This window comes from Felis catus, chromosome D1, assembly GCF_018350175.1.
Source record: "Felis catus isolate Fca126 chromosome D1, F.catus_Fca126_mat1.0, whole genome shotgun sequence".
Classification (NCBI taxonomy): Eukaryota; Metazoa; Chordata; class Mammalia; order Carnivora; family Felidae; genus Felis; species Felis catus.
The window spans coordinates 93516718-93531251 of record NC_058377.1 but is presented as its reverse complement, the minus strand read 5'-3'; the positions used below and the strand labels follow the sequence as shown (position 1 = coordinate 93531251).

Sequence of the window (14534 nt, the reverse complement as noted above, 5' to 3'; positions counted from 1 at the left end):
CTCCAGTCATGATCTGCTCTCCTTACCAGATAAAGATAACCAAGCTAGGAGGAACTAGTTTCCTGAAGCATGTGTGTATCCTCACCATGTATATTTGTATTCCTTCACTCCATATATCTGTAAAGATATATATTATTATTTTGTTTTTCAGTTACATAAATTTTATAGAGTACTTTTTCAACTTGCTTTTTGTGCTCAGTATTATGAAATTTTGTGTAGTGAATCATGATAAGCCATTCATTTATTTTGATTATTTAATGATAGTGTTCTGTTATATAAGCATACTATGAATTACTTACCCATTTTAAATTGAAGGACATCTAATTATTTACCATTACTCATGGTTATAAAAAATGTCTCACTGTGCTTATGTGGGGGTGTTTCTCCAGGAAAGTTGTATTTAAACTTACTGGACTATAATTCATAGAAAGAAATATATTTTATTTTGGGACACAGGCCTTGCACATAAGCACACATATCTATATATGGAAAGATACTTACCTCTACCTTTTCTAAACACACATACATATACACAGAGAGGGAGATGATAGATCGATCGATTGATATAGATATTTTTATTTATATATATTTATTTATATACATATGACAAATAAAATTTACTGTGGTACTTTGTATTCTATTTTCTTTGTATTCTATTTTGAATAAATTAAAGTGGATAAAGACCCACTAAACTGAATTGGCAATCTTTTAATGGTTTGTAATCAGCACTTTGAAAGATGATGCCATAGGTTATATATCTAATACCAGAACTGTTATAGAAAATAAGCATCTTCAACTTCTTCATATTGCCAAATTGCTCTTTAAAAAGTTTGAAATAATTTATACTCTCACCAGTGGTATAAATAAATTTTTGTTTCCCTTTGGTTTGGTTTGTTGTTGTTTTTATTTCCTCATCCTGTAGTGCTTGTTTTTTTTTAATTGAGGTATAATTGAGAAATAAAAATTCTATATATTTTAAGATATACAACTTGATATTTAAATTTTTTAAAATGTTTATTTATTTTTGAGAAAGAGAAAGAGAGAGAGAGAAAGAGAGAGCGTGAGCAGGGGAGGGGCAGAGAGAGAGGGAAATACAGAATCGGAAGCAGGCTTCAGGCTCCAAGTTGTCAGCACAGAGCCTGATGCGGGGCTCGAACTCACAAACTGTGAGATAATGACCTGAGCCAGCCAACCGACTGAGCCACCCAGGCGCCCCAATATATATACAACTTGATATTTTAATGTGTATCTACATGGTGAAAATATCACCACAATCGAGGTAATTAACATATCCATCGCCTCATCTTGTTATATTCTGTTTTTCATTTTGTTCTTTTCTTTTTTTAACTTTGAGAACACTTAAGATCTACCCTTTTAGAAAATTTCAAGTATACGCTGAAGGATTGTTAACTACAGTCATCCTGCTGTGCATTGGATCTCCATAACTTATTTATCTTGCCTAATTAAAACTTTGTATCCTTTGACCAATAACTTCTCCTTCTCCCCACCACCTGGCCCCTGACAACCAGCACTCTAGTCTGTGTTTCTGTGAGTTTGACCATTTTAGATTCCACATACAGGTGAGATCATGCAGTATTTGTCTTTCTGTGAATGGTTTATTTCAGTTTTCTCAAACTGTGTCTGGATGGAGGTATGGTAAGAGATGTGGAGATTATCTGAAAGAATCATAGTAGGCTTTGGTAAGACCCATTGCACTGAAATGGTACATAAACTTTATAACATAACAGGAAATAGAATGTGGGTTTATCTCCCTATGGGCAGCAGGTATTTCTTTAAGTGTACCTCCCTCTCCTACTTACTCCTCATAATGTAAAAGAAAATAGAGCTCTGGGTTCCTCTTAACCTGTGACTTCTTTATTTTATAGAAGTTACTGAAACCACCAGTTGTTTTTTTGATTTGTGTCTTCTTTTCCCCTAAAGTAAAAAAAAAAAGGTGGGTGGGAGGTTTCAGGAATCTACATTAATTAACTTATATCCTTGATCTACTGAATATATTTTGCGTGGTTCATTTGTAGAAACATTATTGAGTCAAATTAAAAGCACCCTACCAGAAGTCAAATCATCAGTCTCACCAAACTGCCAAACAGAACAACTTTTGTTACTGAATACAGTTCTTTGGGGTAATTTGTGCCAGTTCCTTGGAGGTTTAGAAGAATTTGTCTATAAAATCATTAGGCTTGATTTTTGTGTGGATTGGGGAAATTGTAAGGGTGTGATGAGGTGAGTAGGATATAAGGGAGTGAAGGGTATATTACCTACTACCAAATCAATTTATTTAATAGACTTTAGTTTGTTCAAGTTTCCTAAGTATTTTTCAGTCAGTTTTGGCATTTAATATTGCTCTTAAAATTCTTTTAATAGGTTTTCTAATATCTTGCATAAAATTATCCATGGTACTCTATTACAATTTTTAAATTTCAATGTTATTTCTGATTATAACTTGTTTCAGCTATGACTTTAGTGTTGTTTATCTCAGTTATTACAAATGTTTCCTTTCTGTTATTTATTTTTTTCAGCTTTACTTTTGCTTAAAATTTCTGTGATCTTTAATTTCTGCATCGATCCCAAACTTTTCTTTCCAATTTGTTTTCATAATCTCCTTTTTAAAAATCTAGTTTCTTTCATTAAATGCAAAGTCCAATAATATAATATACATTTTTTATAATATACACATTTAAGGCTTAAATTGTCACAAAAGATAGTCATGTCATTGCACACCTTAACTATTAAACATATACAGTATTCAGTGTCATTCAGTTCTAAATATTTCATAATATCAAGTATAATTTTTTATTCCTACATGAATGACTTAGTTGGATAAAGTGTTCTCTAACTGTCACTTGGTTAAGTTTATTCATTAGCTTTAAATCCTCTCTAAACCTGATGTTTTACTCAGAAAATATCAAGAGAATTGGAACTACTTTTAGTTTTGCTGAGAATCTTTGCTTCTTTTGTAGTGATTGTCCCTATTTTTCTTAATTTCTACCATCCTCTTGATGTTTTTCTATATGTGACTAAATGAGGTATGTTAAAATTTTCCGCTATGATTATGGAATTGTCCATTTCTCCCTGAAAGTTCTGTCTCCTTTAACTTTATATATTTTAGGACCATGTTACTGTTATTAGGTGCATTCAAATTTAGAAATGGTATAATACATACAGTTGTGTAACTTCAGGCTTTTAGAGATTTCCTCTGCTGCTAGAGCCTTTCATCTGTATCTATTGAGAAATGCATCATTTTATTTAGGTCATACTACTAGTTAAATTTCCTTTTTTAATTTCTCACATCTGATAGTCTGTCCTTCACTGTTTTTTTCCCCTTTGGTGCTGTGTACCTATTGTTTTTCTTTCTTAGATTCATATTCAACATTTCTATCTGTTTTGTAATGGGAGCTGTTACTAGGTTAGTTCAACCTTTTTTGTGGCCAGAGTCAGAAATTCATACCGCAATTACTTACCTAAAATAAGGGCTTGTATTCTAGCTAAATAAATGTTATCTAAGTGACCCTTATTCCAAACTAACAACAAAAAAAAAGACAATAAAAACTTTACTGCATTTTATTTTTAGGATTTACTAAATTATTTCAGAGCTAGCACCTTATTACTATTACCACTACAAACAGAGTCTCTCTCAATCTTTCTACTAATAACAATGATAGTAATAGCTAATTGCTAATTTTAATGCAATGCATACTCTCTCCTAGGTACTTTTTAAATAGCTTTGTGTATATTAACTCCTCACTTAATCCTCACACAAATACTATGAAATAAATGTTACCATTTTCTTCTCACAAAGAAACCAAAGCATAAAGGCTAAATAATTGGCCTGAGATTACTTAATTGTTAAATAACAGAATCCGAACCTTTGGTCTGGCTCCAAAGCCCTGGTTCTGCATTTCGACTCAGGCAAGAGATGTTTCTTCCCTGGGCTCCACACTTAAAAAAAAATCCAAACAGGATTTCCCCAGTTAATTCTTTTTGTAGACGCGGATTTCATAGAGTTAAGGAGAGGGTCCCACTTATACTCCCCAGCCATCCTTTAGATAGTCTTAGTTGAGATCTGGAATTCCTACTCAAATTCATTGTTTTAGTGTTTGCATGGGTCTCATTCCTTGGTGGGTCCTCCTAAGAGCAGATATCTCTACTGCAGTATATATCTATAAACTGAAAGGTGGCTTCGTGTAAGGTATGTAGTTGGAGCTTGAACTGTTAGCTGAAATGTTGACATGCATGCAAATGAGGCCCTTCCTATAATCCTAGACTTAACAGGGGTAGGAAGATACTAGGGGCTGCAGGGAGGGGGTTGGGCGGCAAGAACTGCCTGTTCCTATGCCACCTCAGTCCAGTACAAAATGCCAAGCCACCTGAGAGTTCTGACTTTGAAAATGACCATTTAGTCCATTTGGAAGATAATGAAATAGCTTTGTTAAGATTTTGTTAGCTTTATTCTTAACTCTGAAGTATTTAATCATTTGGATGTGAGCCTCCATTCATTGGGCGGCTACAGATGTTGAGAGAGGCTGTGGAACTCACATGCTGCCCATGGTGGACTTGCTTCCAATATGGATGCTTTGTTATTCATTTTTTCTACCAGATTAAAGTTAAAAATAGAACTACCCTACCATCCAGCAATTGCACTTCTAGGTATTTATCAAAAGTATATAAAAACACTATTTCAACGGGATACTTGCACCTCGATGTTTATAGCAGCATTATGTACAACAGCCAAATTATAGAAATAGCCAAATTGTCCATTAACTGATGAATGGATAAAGCAGATGTTGTAGATACATAGATAGATAGATAGATAGATAGATAGATAGTGTGGAATATCACTTAGCCATAAAAAAGAATGAAATCTTGCCATTTGCAATGACATGAATGGAGCTAGAGAGTATTATGCTGAGTGAAATAAGTCAGTCAGAGAAAGACAAATACCATATGATTTCACTCATATGAGGAATCTAAGAAACAAAACAAACAAGCAAGTGGGGAAAAAAAAGAGAAAGAGAAACAAACCAAGAAACAAGCACTTAACGATAGATAGAGAACAAACTGATTATTACCAGAGAGGAGGGGCGTGGGGGCGATAGGTAAAATAGGTGATGGGGTTAAGGAATGCACTTGTTGTAATGAGCACTGGGTATTATGTGGAAGTGTGGAGTCACTATATTGTACACCTGAAACTAATATTAGACTGTATATTAACTAACTTGAGCTTAAATAAAAACTTAAATAAATGTGTGACTCTGGAATGTGTATTTCTTTACTGCTCTGTGAGAATGCTCTAGTTTCTTTATATATGGGATTTGGGGTTGGGTTGTATGTGACAAGACAGGGTCATAGTTGACATCTATGTCATCTGGATGTTGCCTAATAGAATATATAACACTTGATAGGAATTTCAAAAATGTCTCAGGTCACTGAAAAATAATAGCTACCATTCACTAAGAATTTATCATATGTCAGAAGTAGTGCTTTTGCTTTCTTTAGGTTATCTCACTTAATTCTGAAACAATCCTTTTAGTTAAATACCACTATTTAGTTCAAATTTATTTATTATTTAGTTGAATATCCTTTTATATATGAAGAGACAAATCAGAGTAAGTATCTGAAGGCAACAAAGTCAGTGACTGACAACCTGGAATGAACATAAGGCTGTATGACTTTATAATGATTATAAATGATTATAATGTTACTTTGCTTTCCCAAGAATGAATGAATGAAAAAAACCCAGACATTATTTTCCTTAAAGTCAAACTTATCCTGAAAACCTAGCTGAAACAGTTGGATGTGACTTAATCATCGGTACCGCACATCATATTTTGATGCATTTTTAGGAAGGTTGGACTTGAACATCTGACTAGAGTACCACAATCATGTTTAAACTTAGATTTTTGTTTCAAAATTTATTAGAAAATAGACTGTGGGAATGAATGAGTGATATACAAGGGCATCAGATCCTTTTTTGAAATCGATGAATTAACACATTAGTTATTGAGTTATATGAATCGTGATTATTTATCATGCTTCTGATTGAAGGCACCAGCTAAGATATTATCATTATAAAAATAATAACTCAGCTCTTGATTATATGTTTATGTCAAAAGCCCCACTGAGATTTGGAATGCTGATGACCCAAATGCAATAAAAGAACCCTTTATTCATTTATGTTCAGTAAAATAATATTAGAAGATGATATATTCCCTCTTCCTTATGGTTAGCAATTTGGGTCTCATGATTCTCTATTAAATTTATTATTTGTTGGGATATAATTTGCAAAGATTCTGTATTTAGCATTAGTGTCTCTGTTTTGGCTTTTATTATAAGTTATGTGTTCACACTCAAATGGTGAAAATACATACTTTTGGAAATAATCGCAGTGAATGGTACATCCACAGCAACTGTCAGGTTTGCAAAGGGGCTGGTCAAATGGGCAAGAGGTGATAGCATTTATTGATACCAGGGCTTGAACCTTGTGGGAGGGTCAGTGTCTTCTGGTCTTTAGGAATCAAGAGGGAATGACTGCATCTTGACTTCCTTTAACCCTTGCTCTTGTATTATATTCTGCACAATTAACAAAATTTTGTGACAAAATGCACAATTAGATCCAGAGAATTTGCCCCTTGTTAGCACACATCCCTAAGACAGACCTGGTGTTGAATGAGGAGATAAGAGTTCTAATTATTTATGAGTCCTATTTGAGCCATACGCTGCAGCCTTAAATGTAGATATTTTAATTCTCATATCAAGCCTGGATGGTGGGCAGGGGTGAAGGGTAGGTGTTATGAACTCTGTATTAGGGTTCTGAAGCGACATTTGCCCACTGTTGGGCTTCAAAACCTTTGACCTTCTTATTAAATGTAGAACACATAAAGAAGATGATACTTGTCTTGGCCGAGTGTCTACTACAAGATAGCTTCCTTTATTTTAATGATGTAGTTTAGTTTCTTGAGAGATACTAGCTCTTTGATTCAGGCATATGGAAAGGCCACAGTGACTGAGTGCATCTAAGGAAATGTCAACTTGCATTCCTCCTTCCATCTGAAAAATCTGACTTTATCATTGAATACATCTTAATTGTACTCTTTGCCCTTAATCTAGTTGTATGAGCATCATAGATATAATTGGTTAAGGCTAAATGGGAACCTCCTCATTTATCCTAGATGGAGCATTACTGTCTTTGATGCATCTCACTCTATGTAGAACATAAATATTTATATGTGTTTATATAAGGCAAGTCCAACTTGGACCAATTGTTAGACTAACATTTTTAAAGTGAAAATATGGTGTAAGTAGAAATGAACCTGAAAATTGGTGTAAGGTCTGGCTTCTAACACTTAATACTAACTGTGTAGCCTTGGTCATTGCTTGTAACTTCTCTAAAAAACATCAGTTTATAAATGTTTAAAAATGATTTATTCCAGGCAGATCCTTTTAAGTTGTCTTGAGGGTTATATAGGACAACACCTGAAAAATATTTTTGTACTGTTTTCCTAGCAGCTCAGAGGTAGCCAAACAGAGCTTCTTAAATGAAAACAAAAGCAGAAAATTTTTAAATTCACAAAGGTGGGAGATTATGATTAATTAAAAAGCTAAGTTTCTTTGGAATGTTTTCCCACTACTCCATTTTGAATACAAACAGTAATTCAACATTGCTCAATTCACCAACTTCTCTAGGGGGAATCCTGCTTTCCTGGCAGAAGTTTGATAAAGTTGGTAGCCTACTGAAATGTGGATTGTATTTTAACAAAGGGATCAACAGCTCATCCAAGTCCCTTTGACTCTAGAGGGAAATAACACTTTTAGGTGGAAACCTGCAAGATATTTGGACATCTGCATAATGACTGAAATTAGCATAGGTTTACATAGTACACTACTCCATTAGAATTCTGATGACTTGGAAAGGAACAGAAGGTTGTAAATTTCCTAAGGGAAGGTCTCTGGAGGGTGTGAAGTCTTGAAACAAAATCAGCCCAATGTAAGAAACCTGTTGAGAATGACTGAAAGGACAGAAAAATGACAAATGTGTCGCATTTTTCCTAACAAAAAGTGACCTGTTGCTGCTGGTGTGATATAGTACTCTTTAAAGGATGGTAGTGACAGGTGGCCTCTCTTTGTTCTGCTTGTTGAGAGGTGATATGGTATGAGTCTATTCATTAGATACCTGTAATCATAATTTTCTCATAGCAATACTTGTGTGAGGGGAGAGGAGGAAAATAAGGAAAAGGAAGAAGATGAAATGGTAGAAGATAAAAAGGAAAATAGAGGAGGGGAAGGAAGCAAGAGGAGTTGGGATGAGGTCTGCAAAAACAACAACAACAGGGAATGTGGAATCTGCTCCATTTTATGGTTTAGCTGTCAAGAGGGTGTGCCCCTAAAAGTTTCTAGACTGTGGGACCAGACATGGATAACAGTAATTTACTAATTTACTCTGCCACAGATTCTGAAATCTGCCCAAATTTTCAGCCACACTCTGCATATGAGGATAATGGAAAATCACTCCTGTCCTGTTGGTCCTGACAGTAGAAATTTGTGCTTGAACACACGAGCAAAGGCTGACTTAAGTGAAAAGCTGTCACTTAAAACAGGACAATTGTTTTCTGCAGAGGTGCTCAAAATCCATGGGCAACTGTAGAATATAGAAAAGTGATTCCTCAAATTTCCCCACCAAAGACCCTTCTGTTGCTTTCTTTCTGTCACATGAAACCTGTAATTTGAATGTTTTTCCTACTGAACATAGTCCATGATTTGATGATTCTTAATGTGTTTTCCATATTCTTATTAATCAGTAAGATCTAGCCTTCTGTCATTCCAGACTGGTATTAGAAAACATGATTCCCTCCTTCGGCTGATTTAAATCTAGTCACACAGACACTTGTCCTTTTAGGTGGCTTTCATCTTATGATGGAGAATGGTAGTCACTGCCTTTTTGCAATATTGAAAATAGCTCATGGTATTGCTTAAGTAGACTAACAAACATCTGCAATTATAATATTAGAGTAAAAAGGGGAATGAATTCAGACAGCCAACTTCAGATCAGCTAGATGGATAAATAACCTGTTAAGTGAGGTTGGAAAGAGAACTTGGGACCTTCTTGAGCAAGTTTTAATAATTTGCCCCTCACTTTTCTGCCTGCTTTGACAGATGTGTGGCCCATTCTTTTACATTACTAGTCCCAGATAAGTGGAAAGATGCATGGAAGGTTGAATCAGCGAATGTTGAAGCAGGCCCTGCTCCTAGCTGGATAAAAGATTCCAGAGAATCACTCTGTTTCCCTGAGCCCCGGTTTTCTATCTATAAAATGAGGACATTGGGCTGTGTGATCTTGCTATCTTTTTCTATTCTAAAGTGATGTGATTTTTTTTAACATTACTTTCACTGAGCCTCATTTTTCTTATCTGTAAAAATGGGAAGAATGCCTACCTCACAAGGTGACTTTGAGGATTTAAAGATAGCAATTGAGTGCCCTTCCCTATACAAATCTACTTGATTCTCGAATTCTGTTATTAAGAGTTTATAGAATGAGTTCAGATAGTGAGGGGTATAACACTGTTTGAATTTATTTGAGTTCAGTATTTCATATAGCAAGTGGTGAGTTTTGGATAGTGAGGATTTATCAAATGTTTTTAGTTCCCGGATATGTATGGAAGCACCTTGCATGTAGGCAACACTCAATAAAGATTTCCCCTGGTCTCCTTGACCTTGAGGGTAAAGACAGCCTTGTTTAGCTTTGCACCCTCAGCCTGTGGCACAGTGTCTAATAATCAGGAATGTCTGTTTGTGTTTGTGGCCCTCAGGTGAGTCATGGGACCCTGCTGAGTCTTGGGTCCTTTGCTATAAAATGCACTTAACAATGTATATGTCCCATAGAGTTGCTGTAAAGAATGGTACAAGATCGTCTCAAAAAATGCAATAAAATCACATCTCTCATGCACATATAAAATGAACAGATGCTTAAGATTTTATGAAATTTGCAAATCATTGAGAGAACCAGGAGTATTATAATCATTTAAAAGAAGAATTCATAGTCGCCTGGATGGCTCAGCTTGTTAAGGGTCTGACCCTTGATCTTGCCTCAGGTCATGATCTCACAGGTTGCGAGATTGAGTCCTATGTCGGCCTCCTCACTAACGCTAACGGTGTGGAGCCTACTTGGGATGCTCCCTCTCCTTCTCACTTTCCTCCCCCAAATAAATATATAAACATCTTTAAAAAAAAGAAAAGTCCAAAATAAACACACATTTATATATCAGGAGTATTGAAATTGATGTGCAAATATGGGTGAACCTAGCTTCCTCCATAGTGTGCAGAGAAGGCAGCTGAACCTCTCTGCTAGACTGGATGAAATTTGTGTGTTTATAGAAAAGAATTATTTGATTATTTTTTTCTAATAGCTATTTATATTTTATAGAGTTATAGATTCTGTAGAATTCTTCCACAGCATCAGAATCAAAGAGCAGAAGGGTGTGCTAGAGAAAACATAGTTTTCCATTGAAGAACTTTTTTTCCACATTAATAAATCAGATAAATGTAAGTCACTTAACTGGTGCCTAGCAACTAGCTGGACCACCAATAAATGGTTATTTTAAAAAAATGTAATAATGAAATAGTGGCAATGAAATAGATTGTTTTTGCAGATAATTAATTATATCAGAATTGCAACTCTAGCAATTACTTAGCCTCTTTCTTAGGTTTGAAATTCATCCTCACATATAATTCAGGATTCTGTTTATTTATTTTGAGTTTTATTTTTTTAAGTTTATTTTATTTTTTTAAGTTTATTTATTAACCTTTTTAAGTTTATTTATTTATTTTGAGACAGAGCATGAACAGGGGAGGGGCAGAGAGAAAGGGAGAGAGAATCCCAAGCAGGCTCCACACCATCAGCATAGAGCCTGACACGGGGCTCAGTCCCATGAACCATAAGATCATCACCTGAGCTGATATCAAGAGTTGAATGCTCAACTGACTGAGCCACCCAGGTGCCCCATCTGTACCCCCTTTTGAACTATAAGCTCTACTATGTGTTTTGTTTTGTTTTGTCTTTTTTAACATGTAGTAAGAAGAGTCAACAATTTAGACATTTCTGTCCGGAATTATCCTAAGTTTGTGGCAAGGGAACTCTTGCACTGTCCCTTTTGCTTCAGCAAGGGTTCAGTTGTATAAAAAGTGGACTAAATTTTATGGAGTAAAAGTAGAAAATACTGAGACTGTGTCTAATTTGCAAATTCTATTAAGATTTGGGCAAGCTGGGAAGACTTTCTAATTAATACTTTTAACAGTTCTTGGTTGGCTGTAGGGAATAAGTGAGCAATTTGGGGATATTTCTAAAGAGGAAGTATTCTATGTGAGGAGCAAGTGTTTTCTGTGGCTCGCTATTTCCTGGAATATGAGGAGATCCATGGAATATTTTATTGCTGCCATAACAATCCTTATAGGTTGGGAGGAGAGGATCACTACAGCTGATGGTCTCATAATATAAACCAGTTAATACAACAGGGTGTTAAATAAGCAATATGGTTTAGATGCACAGGAACTGATTTTGTTGAATTTAGTTACAAGAGTCCTATGAATCTAAAATCGATATAAAACTTCAGGCCAAAACAATTGTGATAAGGGAAAGAAAATTTATGTGTTTAAGGAATTAGACCATAATTATGGAGTGATAATTATCATATCATGAAATGACATGAAGTTTATCAATCTTACCTTGGAATTTCCCATAACCCAATGACCAAGTCACTCTTTTTATGTATGTATGTATGTATGTATATATGTATGTAGTCTTAGGACATATTTGGTATACAAAACATTTTGATATTATTTACACAAAACAAAAAATAATCTATGAGCTTCTCCTATGCCTGAGTAAGGAAAGAGTAAGAGAAGTGGATTCAGGTTATTTAGTCTTAAAATCTAACCTCCTTCTACCTATAAGTCTTTCCCTTATGATCTGAAAAATGTCAGAGAGAGAGCTATAGGTAGTAAGTGCTAGAAAGATTGTTATGCTAATTGAATAGGATAATATGTATATAAAAATACTAGTCCAACCCCAGGTTCATGGTAACTTCTCAAATGTTAAATTCCTTTGCACCTTCTGAGGGTATGCGATAACAGGCAGATTTTAGTAAAATCTATAATACTGAGTCTCTAATAAATGTTTTTATTAAGCTTTTGCCATTCACCTGGTATACTTCTACTAGTTGTAATTGTAGATACCAAACCACATTGACCTGCAGTGTAGTTTTTAAAAGAGAGAAGCTTTGTTCCCGTCACTTTCTATTACAAATAATAAGAATAGTCTAAAAAAATAGCGTGAGTTATGGATGCTAAAAATCTAAACTGTCAACCAGTATTTATCCAGCATTACATATTCTAAGTATATCCTTTTATTTTGTATGTGTGTGTGTGTATGTGTGTGTTTATAGAAGTTACTGGAAGAGGAGAGATAACCCATGTAGAGTAACAGAATGGAAACATCCTGAAACTACTCTGGAGTCTGAATAAATTGACCGGATTCGTTTCACAAACAAGGAAACTGGTCCATGGACAATTTGCCATAGGTAAGTGAGAGGTGTAATTTACTCTGTTAGAATCCTTCAAAGATTCATTGACTGTGGGGCTGTTAATTGCATTTCAGATGATTCTAATATTCCTTTGGTACAGCTGACAGCTTCTCTTCCCTCCCAAACATACACATGTGGATGCCAACATCTGGCTAAATATCTGGCCATTTCATCTTGCTCATTTGGGCGTCAGTCAGTTACAAAAGGAGGAAACGGGGAAAAAAGTACCCACCTCATAAAACTTTTACTAGCAGTGATTTCTGTGGAGGGGCGGGCGTCAAACTAACTGTTCCTCTAGCAGATGTTCCTTTGCACAGCCTGGGAGTTGTGGCAGATTGGCCTGCCCAGGATTCAGAATGAAAGAGACAACTGATGATGCCCCCCTCCTTTTTTGAAATGGGGGCAGCAGTTAGGTTTTTAATATGGAACAAAGTGTTTGGAGAAGGTAGCCGGCTTTTTACTCTTCCTTTGAAAACCTGGTGAGATTGGAAAGCTTGATGTGGTAACAGCATGAAAATAGTTGCTGTTGGGCTACTGGAAAAGTTGAACTTGTCTAAATGAACCAGTAGGGAAGCATGAAAGTCCAAGTGACTCCTACAAGTGGCAGTTCATGAGCTCGACATGGATTGTGGCATCTCCTTCAGATAAATGTTGTGCCACCAATGGTCAAGACCATTTGAGCCCAGAAGTAAAACCTGTCCAGCTCTGTAAAATGGAAATCTGTTCATTCATCTGTGGTGTTTCACTGTGTTGAAGAGAAAAAAATATATAAAGTTATAGTGGCATTAAGCTCCATCTATATGGCAAGAGAGACATTTATACTTGCCATTTTAATTGGCAAATACTTACTTGAATCATTCATGCTGTTTTAAGGGAGAAGTAGAAATGTTATACAAACCTGTAGGAGGAATTGCTCATACATTTTCCTGTTAATATTTAGCTCTCCCTGGGCTGCATGTATAACAGATATCTGTCCTAAATTCATAACTCAAGACTTTCCTGGAATACAGCTATTCTCTCCCGCATCAACTCCATCACGTTATTTAGGTTAAGCTAATAGAAGACGTGCTATCTGTCTTCAGGGAGCCCACTTTGTTTTGAGAATCCCATAAGAACATTAGATATGCAGAAAGTGCTCTCTAAAGATGAGGAGGCAATGGCAAGATAAAGTATCATAGGGGAACATGAACGAATGGAGAAAGACAAGATTTTAAGCTCTTTTTTTTTTCAAGTATGCATGATTGCCCCTTTTCTTTGCCTTTAATCTTAATCCTTCTATCTATTCAGAAAAGGAGGTTTTTTTGCTTGTTTGTTTATTTGTTTTTGTTGTTGTTGCTTTTAGTTTGGATCTTTTATAGGGAAGATAGTCACCTGTAAGTGAAAAGAAAATTATTCTGGCAACATATGTGAGCCAGAACAGAAGAATGTGAAAACAAGGGGAAAAAAGGGCAGTACTGGCCTGTCTTTATACGTTTGTACTTTTCTCAAAAACAACAGAAAACTTTGCAACTCTACTTCTCCCTGAACTTCTGTCCATCCCCCCCACCACTCTTGTTTCTGACTGTTTTTCTTAGCATTCTCTTTGCCCATCATAACTTGGCCTTACACATAGTCTCACAGCCTCTCTAGCCTCTTTCCCTTTATTTAGCTTCAAACCCTGCTACAAATTGCCTGAATCCATTAGATTGAGCTCCGGAAACAGAAACCATGCCAGTTATTTTAACAGATAAAATTTGGGATGCCTGGGTGGCTCAGTAGGTTAAGCGTCTGACTTTGGCTCAGACCATGATCTCAGGGTTAGAGCCCTGCCTTGGGCTCTGCGCTGACAGCTCAGAGCCTGGAACCTGCTTCAGATTCTATGTTTCCCTCTCTCTGCCCCTCCCTTCTCACACTCTGTCTCTGTCTCTCAAAAATGAGTAAGTGTTAAAACAAAAACATAAAATT

At 35.7% G+C, this 14534-nt stretch overlaps 1 protein-coding gene across 4 annotated transcripts in view; it reads left to right on the top strand.

The window, feature by feature from the left end:
- Nucleotides 1-14534, top strand: part of LRRC4C (leucine rich repeat containing 4C) — a 1352261-nt gene that overhangs the window by 865401 nt on the left and 472326 nt on the right. For all 4 annotated transcript variants that reach the window (XM_045039151.1, XM_023239774.2, XM_045039152.1 and 1 more), the window contains one exon: nucleotides 12453-12587. The gene's annotated coding sequence lies outside the window, so the exon portion shown is untranslated. The remainder of the gene's footprint in view (nucleotides 1-12452; nucleotides 12588-14534) is intronic.